Consider the following 12,141-nt stretch of genomic DNA (forward strand, 5'->3'; position numbering starts at 1 on the left):
CTCTCAGATTGATTTCCGACGTGATTTATTGTCATATTTGCAGAGTCATTTCACTTGATAACAAAGAGAAATTGCCTTGCAACCTCAGTTACCCCCCTCCGCCTCCACCACCCCCCACTACCATTAGCCCCCCACATGCACAGTCTCTGGTTCCTTAACACATTCTCTGGTCTCTCTCTGTCTCTCTCTGTATCGCTCTTATCGCTCTTTCTCTCTCTCCCCTGACTGTCTTTTGCTCTTTCCCTTTATTTCCCTTTCTCTCCCTCTTTCTCTCACTTTCCCTCTATCTTTTTTGTCAACCTTTTGTCAACATTCTACCACTTCGCGGCTGAGCTGTTGTTGCTCCTAGATGTTTCCATTTCACAATAACAGTACTTACAGTTGACCTGGGCAGCTCTAGCAGGGCAGAAATTTGACAAACTGCCTTGTTGGAAAGGTGACATCCTATGACCGTGCCACGTTGAAAGTCACTGAGCTCTTCAGTAAGGCCATTCTACTGGCAATGTTTGTCTATGGAGATTGCATGGCAGTGTGCTCGATTATACACCTGTCAGCAACGGGGTGTCCACATACTTTTGTATATATAGTGTATGTCCGCACACTAGCACTTCTGATAGCATTATCTACTGAGCAATGATTGACAAGTGTTAACCATGACACAATACAATGTAGTAGCCAAAACTATTTAACACTTTCTCTCCCTAGAGAGCTGAAAGTCCGGGATCAGGCTTGAAGGACCATAGTTGCAGAGTGAGTATGTTATAACACAATCCTCTTGACTTTTGATGTAATATTAATATGCCACACAGTATTTATGATTTGTGCCTTCCCTCTGTCAGCTGTGAACTACATTAATTTGCAGAGGAGGAGTCTGATTTATGAGCTTATGAGCCCCATGTATTCACATGATCATTTATACGCCTGATATTTACTGCCAGCTCTCTGGCTGATGGTGGGCTTTCTCTTTAACACACACACATCACCTTGCAGATTTAATTTGATACAGAACTGTGCTTCCCCGATGTTTACGTGTCAACTTTTGATCCTTCTTTATTTTTCCCAAATGGACAAATCTGAGATGATCCTCTGATCTTGTTAAGTATGTACTACTATACATGCATGTAATTTCATAATAATTGATTGGATTTATGTAGCGCTTTTCTACCAACTGAGGTACTCAAAGAGCTTTCCATACAGTAGTAGGGGAAACTCACCTCATTCACCGCTGTATGTTCACATATTGTGTTTGTGTTTACGCCTTTCATCATTCAATTAAGCAATTCATCTTCTCAACACAATTTTACAAATAAACAGAATGCTCCCACTGTAACGCTTAAGCACACTAAGTAGACACATTTCACCATGAGAGGTTTTCAAATATCCCTGTATGAGAACAAGCATGGGTTTATGGACTTCATGTGAAGCTAGAAACCATTCACTGCCAATCCAATTATCCTGTCTGTTAGGTTGGTATAATCCACACGCTATTTCTGTACCTGCATTATGTAAGGCATTAGGATGCCTTCTTAAATTTGCGAATTCATTGTAATTCTGTTGATTTGTACCTTGTCCTAAACAGAACAATGTATTGTTTACATAAGTTTAGGCCTACCCTTGATATTTTTATAGAGTCTACTCTAATCAAGGTATTATTTGGGGAGGAGGGTTAGACAAATTGAATGTTCCTGATGGCAATTGAATTTGGTGACATTGAATTATGAGACATATCCTAATTTGGGGGGGGATTGTTTGTGTGTCAGACAGGGTATGAGGAACACCAGTGTTGAGGTGTGGGAATATGAAGTATAACAAGCCCCTAGTCTCCAACCTAGTATGCCCTAACAAGGCCTGAACTTAGCCAACCAGACCAGAACAAACCCTGGTCCCAAACTGTTTCCTGTACTCTTTATCTATTTTATTTATTTTACCTTTATTTAACTAGGCAAGTCAGTTAAGAACAAATTCTTATTTACAATGACGGCCTACACCGGCCAAACCCGGACGACACTGGGCCAATTGTGCACCCTTCTGCCTCCCCTCCTGCTTTAGTCTATTTTGAATAGATCAACCAATTGAGGCCAGATTTCATTTTGACCAAGTCATGCAGCTTCTATTTGGTACGCTTGGTGATTCATTAATTAATAATGAATTAAGATACGTGTAGCTTTTCCTTTTGTATTTGACGTCCATGATCAGTGATAACTGGAAGGAAATTATATAATTAACCCTAATTAAGTCACAGTAATATTCATTTAACTACCTAAAGATTAGAGATGAGACATGTTCATGTACATTATTGTACAAGCTCTTTGTAATGTCTGGAAACAGCTAATTAAGACCACATTTGCTAATTGTTCATTTGTATTTTTCAGATCGTCCTGTCGTGATAAATCAGAGTGCTATAATTCATCATGCAGTCCCCCGTTCATCTATGTCAGAAGAGCAGCGTGTCTCACTGTGCTGCTGAAAATGAAATGTGCGTATTTCACATCAATCACCCTGTAGGGGGATAGTGATGACACAGGGGATAGTCATGTTCACTTGGTTTACAGCAGAAGTAGAACTGTTTGCACTGTGGCCTTTATTATCACTGGGGTGAATGTCAGACTCAGGAGTGTAAAGCTCTGTATAAAACAGCCCTCTGTAGATTCAATGGGTGAGTCTCAATACACTTTCATGGATTCTTGCATCTTCTCTTTTCCCTCCTCTCTTACAAATAGGTGAAGGTTTTGGATAAGGATGGATAAGCTTTCAAGATATTTATTTCAGACCATCTGCCATATAGAAATGGTCCTCTGCTACTTCTCCTGTTATCTAGTCCCGGGCTACTCTCTCCTCCATACCTCAGTAAAGAGGGTTCGATACACTTCCAGTCCAGTCTCTTCCCTGGCCCTGCCTGTATTGGATTCAGCCCCTACCTATTGTTTTATTGATCACAAATGAAACAGTGAACTGATCAATACAGTCTTAATGCGAGTTTGTTGTTCAATCACTTGCCATTTAAATCACACGGATCACCCCCAATGAGCTATCTGTTTTCTGTCATACATCGCACATGTTCCAACAATTTGCTTTGTAATTTTGGGGAGGAGGCTGCTACTCCCAGCTATCATCATAAATACCTAAACTCACTATATCTGTCGGTCAGTGCCATGTGTTATCCACAACTACAGTACCAGTCAAAAGCTTGGACACGCCTACTCATTCAAGGGTTTTTCTTTATTTTTTATTATTTTCTACATTGTAGAATAATAGTGAAGACATCAAAACTATGAAATAACACATATGGAATCATGTAGTAACCAAATCACAATACATTTTATATTTTAGATTCTTGAAAGTAGCCACCATTTGCCTTGATGACAGCTTTGCACAATCTTGGCATTCTCTCAACCAGCTTCATGAGGAATGCTTTTCCAACAGTCTTGAAGGAGTTCCCACATATTCTGAGCACTTGTTGGCTGCTTTTCCTTCACTCTGCGGTCCTACTCATTGCAAACCATCTCAATTGGGTTGAGGTCTGATGATTGTGGAGGCCAGGTCATCGGATGCAGCACTCCATCACTCTCCTTGGTCAAAAAGCCCTTACACAGCCTGGAGGTGTGTTTTTGGTCATTGTCCTGTTGAAAAACAAATGATAGTCCCACTAAGCGCAAACCAGATGGGATGGCGTATCGCTGCAGAATGCTGTGGTAGCCATGCTTGTTAAGTGCGTCTTGAATTCTAAATAAATCACAGACAGTGTCACCAGCAAAACACCCCCACACCATCACACCTCCTCCTCCATGCTTTATGGTGGGAAACACACATGTGGAGATCATCCGTTCACCTACTCTGCGTCTCACAAAGACACGGTGGTTGGAACCAAAAATCTCAAATTTTGACTCATCAGACCAAAGAACAGATTTCCACCGGTCTAATGTCCATTGCCTGTGTTTCTTGGCCCAAGCAAGTCTCTTCTTCTTATTGGTGTCCTTTAGTATTGGTTTCTTTGCAGCAATTCGACCATGAAGGCCTGATTCACGCAGTCTCCTCTGAACAGTTGATGTTGAGAGTGTCTGTTACTTGAACTCTGTGAAGCATTTATTTGGGCTGCAATCTGAGGTGCAGTTAACTCTAATGAACTTACCCTCTGCAGCAGAGGTAACTCTGGGTCTTCCTTTCCTGTGGCGGTCCTCATGAGAGACAGTTTCATCATAGCGCTTGATGGTTTTTGCGACTGCACTTGAAGAAACTTTCAAAGTTCTTGACATTTTCCGTATTGACTGACCTTCATGTCTTAAAGTAATGATGGACTGTCGTTTCTCTTTGATTATTTGAGCTGTTCTTGCCATAATATGGACTTGGTCTTTTACCAAATAGGGCTATCTTCTGTATACCACCCCTACCTTGTCACAACCCAAGTGATTGGCTCAAACGCATTAAGAAGGAAATAAATTCTACAAATTAACTTTTAACAAGGCACACCTGTTAATTGAAATGCATTCCAGGTGTCTACCTCATGATGCTGGTTGAGAGAATGCCAAGAGTGTGCAAAGCTTTCATCAAGGCAAAGGGTGGCTACTTTGAAGAATTTCAAATATAAAATATATTTGGATTTGTTTAACACTTGTTTGGTTACCACGTGATTCCGTGTGTTATTTTATATTAGAAAATAGTAAAAAATAAAGAAAAACCCTGGAATGAGTATGTGTGTCCAAACTTTTGACTGGTACTGTATAAAAAATGCATTACTTAGTCCCTTTACTACCTTTTACACAATGTTGAAGAATGGTACTTTTCTTTCGCCACCGATACTTATGGGGGCTATTCTTATACCTTAAATTAGGTTTCATGAATGTCACAAATGAAGCCAAAGTGCAGCCCCATTCATTGGCCAGGTAATTAAGATGTAAATGTGGCTGTGGGCTGGATGGTGGCTGGTGAGGGAGACAGCGTGGAGCTAGCCATCCCACCTGCGATAATAGCAGTGTGCTGTTAACATCACCAGGGGTCTGACTGCCACACGGTCTGCTGCGTTATCAATGTTTGGAGTGGAGTGATGCGCTTGGCTCTTAAATATAGGGCCTGTACTTAATACATGGTGTGTGTTTTTTTTTACCATGGTGGGGTTGAAGGGAGTGTAAGGCTGCAAGGTTAAGATAATACTACCTTGATAGAAGTGGTTCTCAGCTGAGCCACCTGGTTGAATAAAGGCTACATGGTAAAACATTTTAAATAACATTGTAGTATTATGTTGTTGTCCATGGTAGCTATGCTTAGTTAAATGATTATTTGAAACACTGTTATTTGTTATTTATAATTCTTAAATGATTCTATGAAATATGAAATAGCTTATGATAGTTAGCATAAATGTAATACTTATTCCATAATTAATGTCACTGTAGGCTGCATCCACCCCCAATTTTCCACTGCAGAAAGCAGACTTGAGAGTGTGGCTATTCAGGGGATGGAGGCCTGTGTGTGTGTGTGTGTGTGTGTGTGTGTGTGCGTGTGTGTGTGTGTGTGTGTGTGTGTGTGTGTGTGTGTGTGTGTGTGTGTGTGTGTGTGTGTGTGTGTGTGTGTGTGTGTGTGTGTGCCCGCTACCCTCTGGCAGTGATGTCTAGTAGGTACTCTCACGTTCCTGTTTAGCTCCAGTGCCAGGCTGGAGGCTGTGAATGACGGGGGCCAGGGGGATCCGATGGGGGGCCAGGGTGGCACGTCCTGGGAGATGTTTGTCAGGAGACGTCCCTCCCTCCAGCATGTTTACACTCACGGGGCTGTTACTGGGCTGGCTGCGGGGAAACTAAACTGTGAGAGCAGCCGTCTTGTGAAAGCCAGGGCTCTTTCTGTGAATATTAACGAGAGAGTAGAGCAGAGAAAAGCAGAGCTATCTGGACAAAACAAAGCTGGGTTTTGAGTTTTAGGGGGATAATAGCCCAGGCTCTTTCACAGCAGAACCCAGGGCACTCTGGGAGAGAGGGGAGGGACACTGAATGGGAGAGGAAGTCATAAAAAAGCAAACTTCTTTGAAAAGAGACCTGTGTGTGAGTGTACTTGTGTGCATGTGCGTAAATCATTGTTGTTGTTGTTGTAAGAGAAAGTTTTCAATTTTCAGACGTTAGAGACATAATTAACGTAGCTAGCTCGGTCATGAAAAGGTAAGGAGATTCACACTATGCTCTTTGCCAGACACTGAGGGGCATAGAAAGCAACACAGACAGACAAGACAGCCAGGCCAAAAAGCTGGGAGGTGACTCAGATTAGAGGGCAGTGTTTCTGTTCAATGAGAGAGAGAGAGTCTGCAGACTGCAGCTCTGCTCTGTCTGACACACTGCCTGAGTAGGGCTGAGGAGAGAGAGAGAGAACGAGAGAAGGAGAAAAAGGATGGGGAGAGAGAGAAACTGGGAGAAAGCGATAGAGAGTGAGGAAGAGAGATGGAGAGAGAGGGAGTGGGTGGGTGAGAGAGAGAGAGGGGGGGGCACTGCTGTAGTGTCACTGAATAAACTCACACATCCCCCTAGGTAGTGAGTGTGGTAGTCATTGGGAGAGAGAGGGAGTTCTCTGAAGTCCCACATCCGACTGTGCTTGAGCTAGTGGGCTAAATGAGTATGACACATTAACCTCTGGGCATTGTCTCCCTCTCTCACGGTGCCAAATACAGTAATACTGTAGACATGATAAGGAATTAAATGCTCTATTCTAATCATAACACATTTTCCTGAATGCGTTTGTCAGAGAAGATCTGCCAGCAGGGTTGGGGTCAGTTCCATTTCAATTGTAACGTTTGTTTACTTCCTGAATTGACTGAATTGAAATGGAATTGACCCCAACCTTGTCTGCTAGTTGTTATTGCTCTGCAGATATTTCCTTAGTGTAGTCTACACTCAGCGCTTTACGGTGTGGTCCCTATGAAATACAATAACAGACGGCTTTACAAAGAAGGACCTCACATTACTCTACTACTCCTCACTTTACTTTTCCAGACAGTGACACATTTCAACCACCATAACCTCAGTTCAGTCTAATGTGAGTTTGTGCTTGTTTTAAAGAACAATTAAAAATGGAAAGGCGTTAAAAATAAGGCAGTATTGTCTTTATAGGGGCAGAGGGGGAAACATGAATGATGTAGAGAACATCTTGAAATACTCATCTGATATATCTCAAGCCACTTTTGCCCAGCATGGAGATAGCATGGCAACTGTTGTCCACCCAAGTAAATTGGGGTCATTATGCCAACAACGAGAAAGAACACTCTGAACCTGAAATACTGTAATACTTTAATATTGTTCAACTTTATTACAATGGCCAACAAATTACAGTGCAGCTATAAGATGACACCATTTGAACGAGAATAAAAACACAACTGAAGACTGGGCTAAATTATGTCACGGGAGATTTGCAGTTATCTTCTTGCAATTTTTTATTTTCTGATGTACTTACAGTATGTTAAAGGCTCATACCCCATAGGACCCTCAAACCTCATAACTCCTCAAGGTGTCTAGAGTAAATACTGAGGGCAGCTATCTGTCACAGATATACAGTAGTCCCCGAGTGTACCACTACACTAGCCCAACTTCCCCAGCCGGTGGGGGGGGGGGGGGGGGGGGGGGGGGGATGGGAGTGTGTAGTGGTACACCCGACCTCCCATCCCGCTCCTTTGGCTCCAGGCAAGTCAGGGACAAGCGTGAGATCAATAGCCACCGTTTGCCCGCAGCAGCTCCATTTCTCAGCCGGGACACTGATGCTAACTATCAATAGCAATAAGGGGCTGTCTGAGACAGAGTTAAAGCGCTGGCCAACCAGCATGGCTGTCTGACGGTGGCTGATAAACATCTTGTGTCCAGGACCGCTACAAATAAACCACTTGATATGTTTGAACTTTTCAGGGTTATTTATTGCGAGGACATATGGTTTTCGTGGTGTTCACTGACTTGCTCGCTCTCCCTCCATTTTGTTACCTGCATGCATGGCCTTTTGTGGGGTAGTAAGTTACACTGCCTGTTTGGTTGGTTCACCCGAAGAAACGTCATATGCATATGTTTAATGTTTGCGAGTGTATGTGGTGTTGTAGGGATAATTTCAAGTGTAATTTTCAGTTTTTCTTCCAGGGTCTTAAAAATACATAAACACTCAGCTTTTTTGGTGATGTCTGTAATTTCTTCAAGATGTTTAAAGTGTTTTGTCCTCTAACTCCCATGTCTGAAGTGATGTGTGTCAGTGTAATTCTGACTCCAGTGAAACATCTAACAAAGTAAGCGTCTCTGTTTCCAAATATCATTTGTCAAAGTCATATGAAAGCAAAATCTGTTTTAAAAGAATATGAAGGATTCCAGAATTAGAATCTTGGTGGTATTCAGAGTGCCAACATGTTTATCATTATTCCAACTCAAGCGAGTGTGTTTCATCAAATACAATCAAGTGAATTTGTATCATACCAATGGAGAGTATTTGATGATTGCATCTCTGGGAATGACTGTTTATCTATTGAGAAAACTTTCTGGGTCTCTTGGGGGATGGTTGAACTAATGAGAAACAGACATTGAGGTCCAGTATATGGATTTACACAAATACTTTTTAAATCAAATATCTAATATCCTAAATGTATTTATCACATAAGATCATTAAATAGAGCAAAACACACTTATCAAGTGTTGCACACACAAATACCACTTCCTACGAAAGTACACACGTACACCCTGTGTGTGCAACAATACTCTAACGCTTACTTCAATCAAAAGAGGCAAATAATTCCATTAAAATAGCCTTATACATATGTGTTATTAAGCCCGACCTGGGATGTGAGCATGTATGAACAATTTTACCAACCCCAACCCACTGTGTCCTAGTTACTAATTGATTATATCGTGTTTAGAAGTAGGCCTACCATGGCGTGCATGTCATGTGGTCCTCTGTAGCTCAATTGGTAGAGCATGGCGCTTGTAACGCCAGGGTAGTGGGTTCGATCCCCGGGACCACCCATGCGTAAAAATGTATGCACACATGACTGTAAGTCGCTTTGGATAAAAGCGTCTGCTAAATGGCATATTATTATTATTATATTATTTTTGGAGCTGAAAGGAGCTCTCACTCCCCCACTAACATCCTGAAGCCTGTATGCATACTCTAGCTAAGTGTCTCATGGCCGTAAATACAAGATCAACTGTTGGCTCTCTGCTCTCACACCTCACTCCTTCTGATTGGTAGTAAGCCTTTAGGTCAGATACTTATTAATCTACCCGCAGCTCTCAGCACTAGTACCTGGACAACAGCTAACCTGACAACACACACACACACACACACACACACACACACACACACACAAAATGGAGAAACAGAGTGGTGGAGAGTGATGACCTCTGGCACCACTGTGACACTTGTGAATGTTTGCTTGTTTTTTCTCAAACAAGCCAGACCTGAAAGGAGAGGCTGTAATTCCAGCTAAGATAATGTAAAAACAAACAAGTTCCTATTGATATGGAGTAATGCTCCAGGAAGTTGTGGAGGGCAACAATGGGGAGACACAATCTGTGGGACAAGTGTAGCAGGCCTGCAAGAGGACAATAGAAGAGGTCTGATCTCTTAATGAATGGACATCATTCTTTGCTGCATGGAGCAGGTACTGAATTCTAATGCAGACCATTTTTCAAAGGGATTCCTGCCAAATGGCACATTGTGTTGTCTTATTTAGAGTTTTAAACAGGGGAGAGTTCTTACAGAAAATATGATTGTATTTTTATTTTTAAGTGGGTTGTCAGTTCTCTTGCTGTTATTGCTGATGGAAACTTGATACATCACAAAAATAAAGATGATTGACAGGGTGTAATCTTATTTATTAATAAATATTGTAATAATATTATTTTGTAAAAATATGTATTGAAATAATTTTAACAACTAAGGTCACAATATAATATGTAATATCCACAGTTATGTTATCTTGGGTTTTTGTATTGAATAGCTTAGTTATAGTTGTATAATACTCTGAACCTTTAGAAGTAACATAAGCCTACTTTTAATTCTAGCAAGTTAGCACATGGAAAATAAATGACTATGGCTTTGTGTAGCAGGCTGGTCTCTGCATGAAATCCCTTTAATCAAGACTTTAATCCGCATTAAGGACGGCAGTGTCATAAATGAGGCCATCCTCTGCTTGTCCAGTATTCATCTTGATCATGATTATTGTAAAATGCCTGCGTTTGAAATTAAAACGCTGACTAATTGATTATATCGTGTTTAGAAGTAGGCCTACCATGTGGTTCTCTGTAGCTCAGCTGGTAGAGCACGGCGCTTCTAACGCCAGGGTACTGGGTTCGATCCCCGGGACCACCCATACACAAAAAAAATGTATGCACGCATGACTGTGAAGCACTGAAACTCAACTGAAATGGAAACATTCTAGTAAAGCAATATTCATTCTTTCAGCTGGGTATTGTCTTGTCCCATGTCAGTTGATGATGTGTTATTTGCTACTTTTCTCCTATTGAAATCCTTCTTTATCCTCATGAGGCGCTCGAGTGAATCTGGATAAATACCGGATCTTAAAATAGTCCCGTGTTCTTCAACTGTTCGCATGTAAATTAGGCCGATACAACCTAGGCCTACTGGGTAAGTAAATGCATTGAATAGTGTAATGGGCGGTAGCCTATACCGGGAAGACGACAGACCGTTATCCGTTTTTTACAGAGGGAAAACCCTCATAAATGTATCCGTGAAACAACTTGTCTAATTTCTTTACATTAATTAAATAATTTCGATTAGCCTCCAGCACACTAATGCATCTGACCTAGTTCAAAGTGTGATCCAACTAGTTGTAATTCTTTGGGCATCGTGTTTAGAAACCGACAGAACTGTGTGTGAATACTACATGTTGAATGCGGTGTTATACAAAAGCCCTCTATTACAGAGGGGGGGGGGGGGGGGGGGTATTCGCAAGAGACTGATCTATGGGATCCACCAACAACACAGGTCTCGGGGTGCGGTGGAAATGCCCATATTGCTTATGCTATTCAATTATGCGGTCAAACGCTCTGTGTTTTCTGAGCAATGATCAATTATCGGATGTCAGTGATAGTAGTGAATGATGGTCCCACGCATCTCCCACTCTTATATGCTGCGTATCGATTGCGCGTGACAGAGAGATTGAGCGCGCACTGAGTATGTGTGCGCAAAATACAGCGTCAGTCACTTTTCCCTGCATTGCTAAAATATTCTCCCTAACTCAAGAGAATAACTACTTTTTTATTTAGTGAAACAACCAACATATTATTTTCAATAGACTCAATCTTAATGTATAGGCTATGTCTTACTCTAGTAGTACCCGCTTTATGAATATGATATAATTGTTAATAACTTTGTCATATTTTCATTATAAGCGAGAGATGCCCTCCTATTCATTTGTTTCCAGTGCTGCCAATTAATTGCCCCTCTCAATGTGGGTGGGAGTGAGTTTCTGACTGCTTTCATTTAACCCCTACCCCCATCCCTCGCTTTCATTCCTCCACTTATTTCAATTCAGACCCCCAAAATTCTTGCTGTTTGTGTCATTCATCCCGTGATTGTTAACACAGTATAGTCCGACCGTCTGGGGTGAATCTCATTTAAAATGTCTCTCGCTCGGCTGGGCTGCAAATCACCCTGTTTACAATCTCACACCAACACTCACATCAATTAACTGGCCATTGATTTTTTCCGCCCGGGACATTACAAAATTGCAGACCTATTTTCTTGTCCCTCTTAGTTTTATCGCCGATATAATTTTCAGCAAAGATTCTTGCCAATGGGTATCAATACGAGTAGGCCTATCATTACCCTATATGACATACAGGTGTGTAATTGTTTTCCAGTTTCCTTATCATCTCTGTATGAGTAGGTTTTATTTTAGTTGTGTTATTTTATTCCTTATTGTCTTATTTCTACCTTTTGAGATATTGAGGGATTGTGAACATAAAACGTTATTATATAGACTATACTGTAAATGGCAATTCCAATATGAAAATATATAAATCAATATTTCAATTTATAAAAATGTGAAAAATATGTATTACTTATTGATATTCTGTACTGACATATCAGTGTCCGCCAAAAAAAAGTAGCAATCACCAATATTTTCCCCCCTGTCCCTCCGCCATTAATAAGTAAATAGAGTCGTCCTAAAAGATAGCT

General features: G+C 41.2%; 1 protein-coding gene across 1 annotated transcript in view; it reads left to right on the forward strand.

The window, feature by feature from the left end:
* Nucleotides 1–3,041, forward strand: part of LOC311128536 (uncharacterized protein) — a gene marked incomplete at its 5' end in the record, with an annotated part of 42,956 nt that extends 39,915 nt beyond the window's left edge. The window contains 2 exons of the mRNA XM_084160727.1: nt 706–750; nt 2,373–3,041. The remainder of the gene's footprint in view (nt 1–705; nt 751–2,372) is intronic.
* Nucleotides 3,042–12,141: the final 9,100 nt, after the last annotated feature.

Source organism: Coregonus lavaretus (assembly GCF_964263955.1).
Source record: "Coregonus lavaretus genome assembly, chromosome: 4".
Taxonomy (NCBI): Eukaryota; Metazoa; Chordata; class Actinopteri; order Salmoniformes; family Salmonidae; genus Coregonus; species Coregonus lavaretus.